The sequence below is a fragment of the Hyperoodon ampullatus genome (genome assembly GCF_949752795.1).
Source record: "Hyperoodon ampullatus genome assembly, chromosome: 16".
Lineage (NCBI taxonomy): Eukaryota > Metazoa > Chordata > Mammalia > Artiodactyla > Ziphiidae > Hyperoodon > Hyperoodon ampullatus.
In genome coordinates, this window is record NC_136929.1 from 71,374,988 (window position 1) to 71,389,821 (window position 14,834).

Below are 14,834 nucleotides of genomic sequence, written 5' to 3' on the forward strand. Positions count from 1 at the left end.
GCCACCTACATCGTAACATGCTTCAGTGGCTGAATCAGAAGGTGACGCGCTTTTCAATTCGCTAGAAGATATTCTGCTTGTCACAAACGAAGTAACTCTTGCCAGCATTTTCGAGTAATGCACATTTGGTTATGTATCCTTCTACTAAATATAAGGTCCTACAATAGTTAGGGGAAAGAAGCATTGCGAATGTATTAGCACCTTGCAGAGTATTCACAATGACTTACTGCAGTGCTCAAAGAAATCCCATGACTCCAGCTGTCACAGGGGACTATGGGTTCATTCATTGAGTTATGTACCCACAACACTCCAGAGTGCTACAAATCCACTTAACAACCTTGAATCCTGAGTTTTCTGTTCATATTTCTAAATTAGCATAAAGAAATACAGAATCACAAGCAAGGAGAATCCCCATAGGCTACTGCCAAGAGGTTTTGTGTTTATTTTGGCACACATAGGAAATATTCTGAATCCCTAAAATGGGGAGCAGTTCTTTTCATTAGGAATATGTGATTAAGTGAGGCTGGTCTAAAATAGTTCTGGTCTTTAAAGAAAGTCTCCCTTCTAAGGGGAGCACTGAAGCAGAAGTACAGCTCATGAATAAAACAGAGCAAAGCCTCATTTTGGCTGGATAAGACAGAAACACAGGTACAAGTTTCTTCATTTCCTTCTCTTATTATCTCCTCCATTACCTTTAAGAAAAGACAGCATCAGAGAGACAAAATTGCTGCCCTGAACATCTTTTTAATCCTTCCCTTCCATTCACCAAATTCCAGTTCACTTTATGAGGCCTCTGGTACCACTTCCTGGCTTTTTGCATCATTAGCTATTTGCTTCCTCCCACTTGCCAATGAGGAATACAAGGGTAGCAAGTGAAAAAGCTGAGTTTCCACATTCTGAGAGAGGTCAGATTCCAGACGAAGCTTGGGGTTCAGGCCAAGCTCTGGGAGAACACTGCAGGCTCATGGGCAGTGAGGCTCAGGGGCCAGATGAGGCCGGGCATCCAACAGGGACAGCTTCTGGGGAGGAGCTGGGTCTTTGCTTTTCGCAGACCTGAACTGCAGAGCACATCTACCTGTCAGGACTGGTCCCTCGACACGCAGGACACCTGCTTGTTTACTTAAGAACCCCGACTCCTCTAAGGTTGTGTTCTTGACTCTTTTACACCGACATTCACAGTAGGAAATATATTTTCCTTCATGATCCATATTGGTCACGGTCCACCAGTCAGGAAAAAAGAAACCAGAGTGTGTTTCAACAGAGAGAATTTAATGTAGGGAATTGGTTAAACAGATGTTGGAGGACTGAACAGATTAGCTGCAAGCAGCAGCTACTGCCTTGGGAGCTGAAGATCAGAGCAGAGAGGAGGCTGTGGTTATCAGAACCCAGCAGCCTTTTTTTTTTTTTTTTGGCTGTGCCGTGCAGCTCGTGGAATTTTAGTTCCCTGACTAGGGATTGAACCCAGGCCCTTGGCAGTGAGAGCTCGGAGTCCTAACCACTGGGCCACCAGGGACCACTGGACCACCACCCAGAACCCAGCAGCTTCAAGGAGAGGCACCAGGGAGCTGGGCCCCCGACTTCTGAAGGGGGCGCTGCCTGGCTGATGGGGGTAAGTTGGGGGTAGAGGGAGAAGAGGCGGGATGAGGCTGGTTCTGGAAGAGCCGTAAGAAGCTGCAGACAGAAAACACTGCTACCAGGCTAGAGGGCTGTCGGGGGGGTTGCTGCTGGCAGGGACAGGGAGCCACCGGCAAGGAGCAAGTCCCTCCCTTTCCTCCGGCACAGGCTCTGCCTCCAGGGCCCCCGGCAGCCCGATGACAAAGGAGAAGTATGGTTTGTGCAGTTCCAGCACCAGCAACTCAAAGCAGTAGAGGGTAGGTTTGAAGCTGAAAGGCTGTAGCTCAGTAACTGCCTCACAACGCTTTGCTGGAATATGGGATACAGTTTGCATTTAATTTTCAATCACTTTCTATTCTATTTCGTCTTACCCGACACTACCTTAGCCTAGCACATTTTACATATTAAAAAGTTGATGGGAGCTGCTAAATTCTGCTCTAGGACACCTTCAAGGGTAATGGTGACTTTGCACATTGGACTCGGTGCCACTTATCTCCTGAACTCCTTCCATACCAAAAGTCTTAAGGGAATTGTCTCCCAAGGTACCTCTCCCCTGAATACATATGGGCGGCCCCACCTTTCCACAGGATTCAGGATGTATTAAGAGGCTGCAAGTGTCCTGTATAGTACTAGAAGGGGGAGGACCGCCAGAGAGGAGGTTGCACTAAGGAGACAAGCTAAGGAACCACCAATCAAAAATATCTGCGTCCTTTTTACAGAAAAGTTTAATGTTATAAAGATGTTTTGGGGAATACCTGGAAATGCACATCAGAGGAGCTTGAAACATAGTGAGGAGAAAAGACAAAAGCCGATGAGTAATCAATACATGATCTGTCACGAGGCAGTATGGTTAGTTGTCCGGGGGGTGACATATGTGGGAAATATTGTGAGTACAGGGCAGGACAGTAGGATTGTGAGCAGGAATGATCTGGAAAGGTTCCATGTAAAGGCCTGAGTTAGTTTTGATGGAATAGGTAGAATGTAGTGGAGGGGGGAGCATTCCAGGTGAAGAGAACATTAGGAACCATAGGACAAGCCCCTGCATGCTTGGTGCAGCGCTGGGACCTGGGGGCCAGAACCAGTGAGGGAAATCTGAGCGTTGCCAGGGGAAGACATGAAGCCTTGTACATAGACAGGCTCTATGGGCTGAACGCTGGGAACCATTCCCATGTTTAAGGAGCAGGTAGGAGAGCTGGTGAAGAACGCAGTGACGATGCTTTGAAGAGAACCAAGGTCACGGAGCACAAAGGAGGGAGGGCGGTAAAGTCAAAGGCTACCAAGGCCAGGGGCTGAGAACTGAGGGAAAACTTCTGGCTTTGAACCAGAAGCGCCAAGTCTCTCTCTCTCTCTTTTTTTTTTTTTTTTGCTGCTTTGTGGCTTGTGGGATCTTAGTTCCCTGACCAGGGATAGAACCCGAGCCACAGCAGTGAAAGCGATGAGTCCTCACCACTGGACCGCCAGGGAATTCCTGCAAAGTCTCTTTAATGAGGGCGGTGGCTCTTGACCATATTGTCTATCTCGGAAGATTAATCTGTTATTACTTTCAGCCCCATCTTTTGAATTTGCACAGTGTGTTTAACTCTCACTTCAACTGGTAGAAAGTATCCAGTGAAAACACCCAACTAAAGTTTACAGGCAGTCCCCGTAGTTTCCCAGCCGTCCAGAGCCACGCTGTTTTTTAAGGCTGTGCTTCAGTGGCTCGTGGTCTTCCTGTGCGTGACTGCCCTCCTTCAGCTTCCTGCAAAGCAGCTGTTTCCTTTCGCTGCTGTCATCCACTCTCCTCAAGGGGCTTGTCCTGCTGCATGGAGGCTCTGGGATCCCAACTTCAGAAAACAAGGAGGGTTATGCGTTGGGACCTTGCGTTTGGAGACCTCTTCATGGTTGTAGGCTGCACTGCCACCCCAGCCAGCTGCTTTGCAAATGCAAGTGGCTGTGAACACAGGAAACCAGGTGAAGGATCAGTGGATCAGGTGAACCTGTCACCCTGACTCAACGTGTTCAGCTGGGAGCTGATCAGTATCATCTTCCCCAGGAGTAAAGGAGAGTCTATTTATAGCCTTAAGATATATGCACAGTTGTGACCAAATTGCTAGAGGTGACAGGTCCGGGTGTTGCTTCTGTGATTGCTTCATACTCAGGTTTTGTTCTGGATTTTCTTGTTTGAATGCTGTCATTTCTTCTGCACGATATAAGCTGTGATCACGAAGACTTTGATTTCTTTTCTTCCTCTTGGACATCAGATTCTAGCTACTATCAACTGCTTCCTCACTTATACTAAACAGTTCTCATAATTGAATCCACTCTGTAGGTAGCCTAAACACGTCATGTGCATAAGCTGCTTACTTATTGAGTAACTATACTGTGGGCTGAATCAAATAGAATACGCAGAAATATTCTGGGGTGAAGACAATTATTTTAATAGCTGGCATTACAGTTTCTCTTGGCAAGGCACTTTTTTGTGTGTAGGAAAATACTTTGATAAACAGTTTAGGAATGGAAGGTGACCCTAAGTATAGATTCGGAGACAGAGATAAGTTAAAGTACTATATAAGGAGAGAAAAGAGGAGGGGAGGGATGGGACCACAGAGATGATGGAGAGTGGGAAGCTGCGGTGCATACTGAAAGAGGATGGGGTTCGGTGGATACCAAGGCCGCTGGGATACTGAAGGACTTTTAAGAGCAGGGAATTATAATTTTAGGTTATTTGCATCTTTCATTCAGAACGCTTTGGTTGCTCCAAACCTTCAGAAGAGTCTGCTATACGAACAACCACAGAAAAGAGTCTGCTTTCCACATGTGTGTCAGCAGGAGAAGAAAGCGTTGCAGGAGGTGAGATGTGAGGCAGTCTAACTATTTAGAGAAAACAAGAGCTCAGAGCCAGAAGTGACCTTGAAATTGTAAGCCCCCAAGGAATATGCAGTCTTGGAGAGAACACTGGCTTTCCACAAAATCTCTATGGACAGGGTGACCCCAACTGAAAACTGATGACGCACAGCAGCTTGCTATTTTCAATCATAAATTCTCAAGAGGCTTTTATTCCTAGAAAATGACAGGGTCAGTAATGCCTCCTTCCTCCTCCATTTATTTAAATCTGTAGGCCTCATTTTCCTCACCTGCATATTCTGGAGATTGGACCTAGAATATGTCTGTGGTCTCTATTAGAGTCTACAGCTCTAATAATAATAGCGGCTATTTTAATGTTCTTTTTTTGAGGTAAATTTACCTACAGTGAAATGTACAAATCTCAAGTGTAGCATTTCATGAGTTTTGACAAATGCATATACCCTTGGAACCCAAATCTAAGCAAGATATAGAGCTTTTCTATCACTACAGAAAAATTCCCTCTTCAGTCGAACCACACCCTTACCTCCAGGCGCCCACCCTTCTGGCTCTTATCAGGATGGATCAAAAAACTAATATTTAAAAGTTACTGTTGAATGCCAGGCTTTGTTTTAGAATGCTTCATCAGCATCAGTGCTTTTATTTCTCACGAGCACTGTGAAATGGCTCTTATCTCCATTTTTGCAGATTAACCGTTGAGCACCAGACCAATTAAGTTGCCCCTGGTTATCAGCCACCCAGTGTAGCGGCAGGGCGCGAACGAAGAAGTGGGTTTTAGACTCACGGCATCCCTGAGATGGCTCACGGCCAGCCCACATACGATTATTTAAGAAATATTATAGATCAATGTTCAAGTGAAATCAATGCCATTTACAAATTCTCAAGCCTCCCGAATAACCCTAAAGGCCGCATGCATTACACTTTACAAATGATTCGTTTCTATCCTAAACAGAAAATGGCAGAAAGGAGGTGTGAGAGGTTGCAAATTCGGTTTTACTGGTGAAAAATCCCAAAAGAGGTGACTTAGGTTCCAAACATGCCTCGAGGCAGGGCCCGCGGGGATGCCGGGACAGGCGGCGAGGGAAGGGCTGGACCAGCGACCTTTAAGGAGCCTGGCGCCGCTCCTTCCTCTGACGCCACAGGCATCCTCTCAGAATAGAGCAGGCTCGACGCGCTCGCCGAGAGAACGGACACGCGTCCTGCCACGGGGATTGGACGCTGCCGCGCAGGGCTCATCGGCAGCACTGGAGTTCAATTTCGTCACCCGTCCCCCTCAATGCCACCGTCTCCCTCCGCTCCTAGGCGCACCCTAGTGCCTCCCTGCCCCGGCACCTGGGTGGGTTCCCAGGCTCCTCCCCAGAGCTGACTTCGAGCTCCACGCCCTACAGGCCCACGGCTGCCATGGCAACCGTACGCCGCCGCCGCCGCCGCCGCCGCCTCTACACGCACGTCGCGAACTAACGGACTCCGTGGCGGCGGCGGCCTATGCCCCACCCCCACCCCACCTGGACCGCAGCAAAACGGTCGGTCGATCTGCGGCACCTAGGTAATGAATCCGAAGGAGACGGGCGCCAGCTACAGAGCCGGTGGTGGGGTATCCGGTTTGACAGCCCCACCCCTACTCCCGCCGCGGGAGAGGCGGGGGCCGTGCGCGGCGGGGGAGGCAGTGCGTGCCGTGCGGGACGGGGAGAGCCGCGGGCGCGCATGGCATGATGGGGATTGTAGTTCAGTGGCTCCTTGGGCTCGCGGCCTTGGCGGGGCGGCCTGGACGGGAGAACTACAAAGCCCGGCGTCCCCGACAGCTGGGAAAGACCGATAAACTTTGAGCCGAGCGGGGAGAGACAATCTTTCTCTTTGTGTTGAGGGGGGGCTCTGGGGTGGTCGCGGAACTGGGTTCTGAGCGCTGGGAAGGGGAAGTGGAGGTGAGACTCGGGCTTTCCGCCCCGCCATTTGGCCCGCCCCGGTTGCAGCACTGGCCCCACCCCGGCCCGGCCACCGCCCCGCATAGTCTCTGGGAGGAGCGGCCGCCCAGGCTGCAGGGCCTCGGGCCTTCGGCGCCTCTCCCCCCCAGGTTGCTGCCTCTCGGTGCAGAACCGTATGTATGGCACACGTTTGATGGGAGACCCGAAAAACTATATTTTAACAGGCGTTTCTCCTTTTCCCTGATTCCCTCCTTTATTTCTAGGTATTTGATCAGATTTGTTCTGAAGTAGTTAGGAGGTGTTTGCATTAATTAAACCCATTGATTAATAATTACTCAAAGGGCATTAATGTTTAAAGGTTAAGTGTAGAAGTAGAGAAAAGATACCATGCTGTTATATGGTAGTATCTGATATTTTTACCGTTTTGCGTTTTGCATTTTACTTATTGAGGGTCAAGATCCACCCCTGCCTACTAGCCTGAACACTGCCGACACATATTTTGATTCTATTTGAAACCTCAGTTCAACTTTAAATCACTAATGTTTTTGAAATACAGACTTGTCTTTTTATTTCCTTTTTTTTAGTAGTGGGTAGTAATAATTATTTTCTTTTTTATAACATTTTTCAGAATTTCTCAGGACCATTTTTCAGAATGAAAAGTGCCATGTTCTTTCTTTCTTTCTTTCTTTCTTTCTTTCTTTTAATGCTCTGGAATACACCTTAGTGCCTGAAGTTTGCTCAGGCCCTGGCGGTAAGGAAGCTGACACAGATTTAGAAAACCTGCCTTGTCTACCCTTTAACATTTTTCAATAGGTAGAATACCATCCTAGAAATTTGGCATTTTACAGTGGTATGTTGGAAAATTATTGATGTATTGTGGGCTTATTTTGTGTGTGTATGTTTTAAAACAAGAAAACAACATAAGGCCACTATAAAATTCCTTTTATTTCCATTAAATGAAGTTGGCCTCTGTGAACTATACTTAAAGTAGCAGTTTCATAGGAGGAGATAAAAAGTAGGTTTAGTAAGACCACTAGAAAAAAGTCAAGACCTTATGGTATACGGTATAAGGATTTGAAATATCTTATTTATTCATTCAAGATTTGTTTATTCATTCATTCAAGATTTGTTAAGGACCTATTATGTGCCAGGCAATACATGCCAGGTGGTGGGAATTAAGAGATGATAGAATATAGTCTGTGTTCTGCGTGGGCACACATTCATGTCATCACAGTAGTGTGGGAGAGAGGTGCAAATTGCTCTGAGCCTCGAGTGGGAATATGTAATATCACAGTGACGTGTATTGAATACTTACTCTGTGGGAGGTACTCCTTGGCATATTTTGCATGCAACCCCTTATTTAATCCTCACAGCTATCCTGTGAAGTCGCTGCTGTTATCTAGAGATGAGGAAACAGCCTTAGAGACCTTGCCCAAAGTCATAGCTGATAAGGTGTGAACCTGGGATTCCAACCCAAGTGGGTCTAGCTCATCTCAGTCATGATCTCAACCACTCATGCCATTCTCCACACCCTTTGGAAGAAAGATCCTGACTCTGTCTAGGGAGATTAGGAGAAGCCTCCAGAATGATGTGACATTTGACTTGTGTTAGGAAAGTTGCTTAAGCTTTTACTGGAGAGAGGCTGAGGAAAGTCATTCTAGGCAAATGGCATAACAAAAGCAAAGGAAAAATTGGAGTGCTTTGTGTTTGCGGAACCCTAGGTCATTCTGATGACTAAATCCCAGAATACTTGCAATATAGTGGGAGAGACCAGATCTCGAAGTACTTGGTACCATGACAAAGCGTTTAGAATTTTTCCTCAACATGGGGTGACTGTTGAAGAATTTCTGATAGAGTAGTGCCATTTATTGGGTTTGTATTTTAGAAAGACCTCCGGCTCCAGTGTGGAGAATGGATCCAGGAGAGTGGTGATAGGAAAACCAGTTTTAGGGGGGGAAAAAAAAAAAAGTCCAGTAAGGAAATGAAAAGAGCCTAAAGTAAGCAGTTGGAGTTATGGGAAGAGATGGATTGCAGGAGTATTTAAGAGGTAAAAGTGATAATGGCTTGATAATTGGGGGCTAGAAAGATTTGGAATCCTAAGACAAATGATTCTTAGTTTTCTGGCTAGGATGACTGATGGGATAGTGAAACCACTGATTGAGATCAGGAGGAACAGGTTTTTATCTGGGGCAAGAGATAAAGATAAATCCGTTTACTTTTGAGTATTTGTTCAAGGTTCCTGTGGGGTATTCAGGTAAGGAGGCATTTGTATCCAGAGTTCAGGACAGAGATCAGAGGTAGAGAGGTTGACGTGTAGATAAGTAGTTATAGGAGAGAATGGACCAGCTCACATAGGAGGAATGTGTAGCTATGAAAAAAGAAGAGGTTTGGATGTGGAACTCTTGGGAAACAGCAGCATTTACGGGGGGGTTGAGTTTCTGGGGAGAGGGTGTGTGTTTGAAAGGAAGTGGGAGCCCACAGATGAGGCTGAGAGGTCAGGAGGCAGAGAGCAAGGAGAAGAACCACAGAGAGCATCATAACAAATGAGGTGGGAGAGGAGGGTAGGAAGCAGGGAGGGAGTGGTCCAGGTGCCTCGGAGAGGGTGAGTAAGGCAAAGATTGAAATGTGTCCAATGGATTTGGTGACTGCACATCATTTCTAAACTTTGCAAAAATGAAGAAGAGGAATCTGGGCATAGGCTACTTGAAAAGAGTCTCCGTATTAATACATATACAAAAGAAAGCAGAATAATGAGCCCCATGTAGCCATCACCTAGCTTGGAGAATGAACACATGACCAATTTTGTTTCATCTGTAATCTCTGCCCGCAGTTGGATAATTTTATTTATTTCTTTTTTAATTAATTAATTTTTATTTTTGGCTGCATTGAGTGTTCGTTGCTGTGCGTGGGCTTTCTCTAGTTGCAGTGAGCAGGGGCTACTCTTCGTTGTGGTGCATGGGCTTCTCATCGCGGTGGCTTCTCTTGTTGTGGAGCACGGGCTCTAGGCGCGCGGGCTCAGTAGTTGTGGCTCGCGGGCTCAGTAGTTGTGGCGCATGGGCTTAGTTGCTCCGCGGCATGTGGGATCTTCCCGGACCAGGGATCGAACAGTGTTCCCTGCATTGGCAGGCGGATTCTTAACCACTGCACCACCAGGGAAGTCCCATGGATTATTTTAAAGCTAGACTCAGATATCATATCTTTTTATCTGTAATTATTTCATTATGTATCTTTGAAAGTTAAGGATTCTTTAAAAAAATAGAACTGTAGTATTACCTACTTAAAAAATTCAACAGTACTTCCTTAACATAAAATTTCCAGTCACACTTCTTTTTAAAGAAGCTTGACTGTGAAGAAAAAGAGTTGAGGCAAACTAAAAGAGGTTTGTAGGGTGTTTTTTTTTTTTTTTTAAAGATTGATGACAAGCTATTAAGGAAAGAGCCAATAAAGAGGAAATGTGTGACGATGAGGCGATGAAGAGCGAGGAGAGAGCTGATCGAGATCCCTGAGAAAGTAGGAAAGGAAGGGATGAGCAGGGTGGAAGAATTAGGCTAGAATGAATTTGGTACGTTTCATAAGCAGCAACTAAGTTCTAGCTGTGTTACTAGGCAGCATGCTAGTAACATGCATGCCAATCACTAGCATGCTAGTAACAACATGTTGATAGGAGGGGAGAAGCTCTGAAAAAGGAAGAGATGCAAATAGATACAGGTATTTATAGGTTGGGTGGTAAAAGGTGAGAGTTCAAAGCTTATGGCCCCTAAGAGGTGGATAGAAGTGAAGGTCAATTGATGAGAGATGAGATTGGGGTTAGGAACGGAGAATAGTGGAGATTTGAAATAGCCACACTGGAAGGGGACCTGAGCTAGGACAAGTAAGAATTGTTTCATTGATTAGATGACAGCAAAACACCAGGCGCTGTCATTTTTTTTTTCCTTAAAATTTGATTGGTTTACTAAGGGGAAGCTTAAAATATTGAGGAAACCAATATCCTACTGTGTTCCTGAAGAGAAGAGAATTCAGGCCAAGAACTTAGGATTGGACCATTCCTCAATAACTTTAGATTTATTCACTTAAACTGATCATTGCTGTCTATTTGTGTAAATATCACACTAAAACTAGAAAGGCCCTTACAGACCTTTTGGATCAATACTTTATTTTCTCAACATGTACAGTGATATTCTTTTACAGAGAACATTTCTCCAAGGATCATTTCCTGAGTGTGGTGCAGTGGGAGGGGTCAGATGGATCTGTTGTCCACTTCTGGAACTACAGCTTATTTTCCAGGTGATCGTGCACATGTTTCCAGACCTGCGCCCACTCAAAAAAGATGTTCATGCTATCTGTAAGATTTTTGGGAATATTGGACAGTTTAACAGAGGTAAACCTGAAGTGCTCCATAACCGAATGCCTTTCTCTTCCCCGTCCCCCGCTTCCTCACCAACAACATGGCAGGATTGTCAGTTCTCTTTGACAAAAGGCCATGTTCTGTGACTTTACTTGACCATATTAAGCAGGTAGATCAGGTAGTAGTTACATTACAAAATGATAATTTGATCTATATAAAAAGATTCATCAATTATTGTTTTAAATGAAGCTTCCTTAAGTGCTATAAAATGTTATTTTATGTAGACCATTAATAGTAACAATGTCTGGACTTCCCTGGTGGCGCAGTGGTTGAGAGTCCGCCTGCCAATGCAGGGAACACGGGTTCGTGCCCCCGTCCGGGAAGATCCCACATGCCGCGGAGTGGCTGGGCCCGTGAGCCGTGGCCGTTGAGTCTGCACGTCCGGAACCTGTGCTCCGCAACGGGAGAGGCCACAGCAGTGAAAGGCCCGCGTACCACACACAAAAAAAAATCCAAGTATGTTGGGGGAGAAAGCTGTGTGTGCACGCGTGTGCATGCGCGCGTGTGCGTGTGTTTTGTGCAGGATGGCGGGGGGAAGGGTGTGGTTGGAGATGCAGCTGGAGAGAGAGCTTGGAACCAGGGGTTTATTTGTTATGTTTAGATCTGAGTCATGAAAGAGACAAGTCATAGTTATCTAGAACCAAGTGAAGCAATATTTTTTTCTTCTTGGTCTGAGCATGAACTTGAACTGAGCTCTTCTTTTCATTCTGAGAATAGAACTCTCCTTGAAGATATTACTTGGATCGTTCTGTATAGGGCAACACGACTGGATCAGTTCAGTAGTAAATGTTGCAAGAAGATGCTGATTCATTTTTGAATACATGATAAATTATACCTCAATAAGAGAAGTGTTGTCAAGTGTGCGACATTGCTAAAATATTTCATGCCTCCTTTACATGTAACCTGACCGTTTAAAAGTCCTAGAAACTCTTCTAACTTAAACTAAAGGAGACTTTTAAAAACCCTCTTATATTTCAAGATTATGGTTAAAAGTAATTAAAGTTGTGGTATAGCTTCTAGGAATTTATAATGAAAACTGGATCCGTTGATTTACTGTTATTTTTGAGGAAAAATTAGCTGCTCCAAACCTCTGTTTTAATGTTGAGTGTGGAGTAAAATAGTTTACGTTGATTCAATGTCATCATACGCTAGGAATGATGCTAATGTATTATCAGACTTAATTTTTACAATAACCTTATGGTGAGAAATATTATTCTCCCTCTTTTATAGATGTAGAAGTGAGAAATTACATGATTTGCCTGAGGTCACACTGAAAATTTGTGGTGCCTGGATCCCTACCCGCATTTTTCTGTCTGAAATTTTTCTGTTGCCTTCACGCTTGAAGAGTTTAGCTTGGTATGCGATTCTAGGTTGGCTGTTCCCACCTCCAGCACATGCAACATACTATTCTGCTGCCTCCAAGCTTCCAGCGTTCTTTTTGAAAAGTTAGCTGTCAATATATTATTTTTCCTTTGTTGATAATATATCATTTCTCCCTATTGCTTTTAGGTTCCTCAGTTTTACTACACTGTCTCTAGATGTGGATTTATTTTTATTTATTTTGAAACAGAGAGTTACTGTCCTCTATAGATTTCGGAAATTTTTTAGCCATTATATATTGGATATTGCTCTCTCCTTTTTTCCTTCTAAAATTCATAATAGACATATGATGGATCGTATCTTTCTGCTCTCTGCATTTCTTATCTTTGCTTACTTATTCTATCTCTATATGCTGCATTCCGGGCAGTTTCTATAGCTCTGTGTTCTGATTTCTTGATTCCCCTTTCATCTGTGCCTAATCTGCTATTTTCTCAGTCCATTGAGTTTTTCATTTCAGTGACTATATTTTTTAATGCTAGAAGTTCTTTTTGATTCTTTTTCACATGTGCCTATTCATTTTTAAATGACCCTATGTTTTTAGATGTACTTATTTTATAGTAACTATTACATTATCAAGTGCTATATGTTGTAGCATTTGACTCACCCTCATGATGGATTGTATTTCTTGTACCTTGAAATTTTGGATGTAACCTCAGTGGAAATACTGTGAAGCCTTGGTCAAGTATGTATCCTGTACTTTTGTGTTTATTTCTGTGAAGTGCCATATGGAGAACTGGTGAATGAATAAACAAATTTGATATATCCATATAATGAGATACTACTCAGCAATAAAAGCATTAAATTACTGATATATGAACAGCATGGTTGAATCCCAAAAGTATTATTCTAAATGAAAGAAATCAGACACAAGAATATATACTGTATCATTCTATTTACGTCACATTCCAGAAGAGACAAATCTTTAGTGAACAGAAGAATGTATGCAGTTGTATGCATTTTTCAAAAGAAATCAAATTGTACTCTTAAAATTAGTGAATTTCATTGCATAAAAATTATACCTCAGTAAAGCTTATTTTAAAAAAAACAGGCAGGGCTTCCCTGGTGGCGCAGTGGTTGAGAGTCCGCCTGCCGATGCAGGGGACACGGGTTCGTGCCCCGGTCCGGGGAGATCCCACATGCCGCAGAGCGGCTGGGCCCATGAGCCGTGGCCGCTGAGCCTGCGCGTCCGGAGCCTGTGCTCCGCAACGGGAGAGGCCACAACAGTGAGAGGCCCGCGTACCGCAAAAAAAAAAAAAAAAAAAAAAATTATACTGATTGGTTTTTTAATAGAAACCACCTTGAATTTTTGGTATAAACCCCACTTGGTCATAATGTGTTATCCTTTTTATATACTGGATTTGATTAGCTAAAATTTAAATATTTTTGTATCCGTGTTCCTGAGGGATACTGGTAGGTAAATTTCTTATAATGTCTGGTTTTGGTATCAGGGTAAAGCTGGCCTTAAAATATGAGTTGGAGGTTTTTCCACCTCTTCCTTTTTCTGAAAGAGTTTGTTTGGAATTGGTTTATTTTTTCCCTGAGTACTTGAGAGAATTCACTTGTGAAACCTTTTGGATTTGGAGTGTTTGGGTTTTTTTTTGTTTGTTTGTTTTGTTTTTTGGGGTTTTTTTTGGTGGAAAGATTTTAAATTACAAGTTTAATTTCATTGTTTGACAGAGGGCTATTCAGATTAATTACTCTGTTTCTTCTTGAGAAATAGCTTTGATATGTTGTGACTCTCATAGAATTTGTCCATTTCATTAAGCCCTCTTTTGCCTTTTAATAGCTCTAAAGTTTGTAGTGATAACCCCTCCATTTCTGATTTTGGTAATTTGTGTTTTCTCTCTCCCTTTCTTGGTCAGTAATACTAGAGGTTTAATCATTTTTAATGATCTTTCCAAAGAACCAGCTTTTGGCTACATAGAAATTTCTTTTTTTCTGTTCTATTTTATTGATTTTTGCTCTTAACATTATTATGTTCTTCCTTCTACTTCTTTTGGGTTAATATGTGTTAATTTTCCTAGGTTCTTAAGACAAGCTGAAAGCAGGAGTTGGCAAACTATAGTCTGGGGGCCAGATTCAGTCTGCTCCTTATTTTTATATGGCCCATGAACTAAGAATGTTATTTGCATTTTTTTAAATGGTTAAGTCAAAAGAAGAATAGTGTTCTGTGACGTGAAAATAAATGAAATTCAGATATCAGTGTCTGTAAATAAAGTTTTATTGGAACACAACCACACTCATTTGTTTACATATTGTTTATGGCTACTTTTGTGCAGAGTTCAGTAGTTGGAGTGGAGACTTTGTGATGTTCTCATTGCTTTGCACTGCTGCTTGGTGTGCACTATAATCACAGTGTTTCACGTGCCCTGCATATCACTGTACTGTGACATTTTACTTCATTTATTGTCAGCGGATTCCCATCATGTCAAAACAAGAAAAGATGAGAAAAATGGACTTGACATATTTATACTTTTAAAGCACAGTGGAGTGTAGAATATCGAACTAAATGACAAAGCATTGTGATTATTATGCAGTGACACTATAGCTGTGCTAAAGACATACAATTTACGCTGACATTACCAGACTAATCCCTCGTCATGGTATTCCCAACTCATAGGAAAGCAGTGGTTAGAAAACTTAAAAAGGAATATCTTTTTAAGCAGAATTTC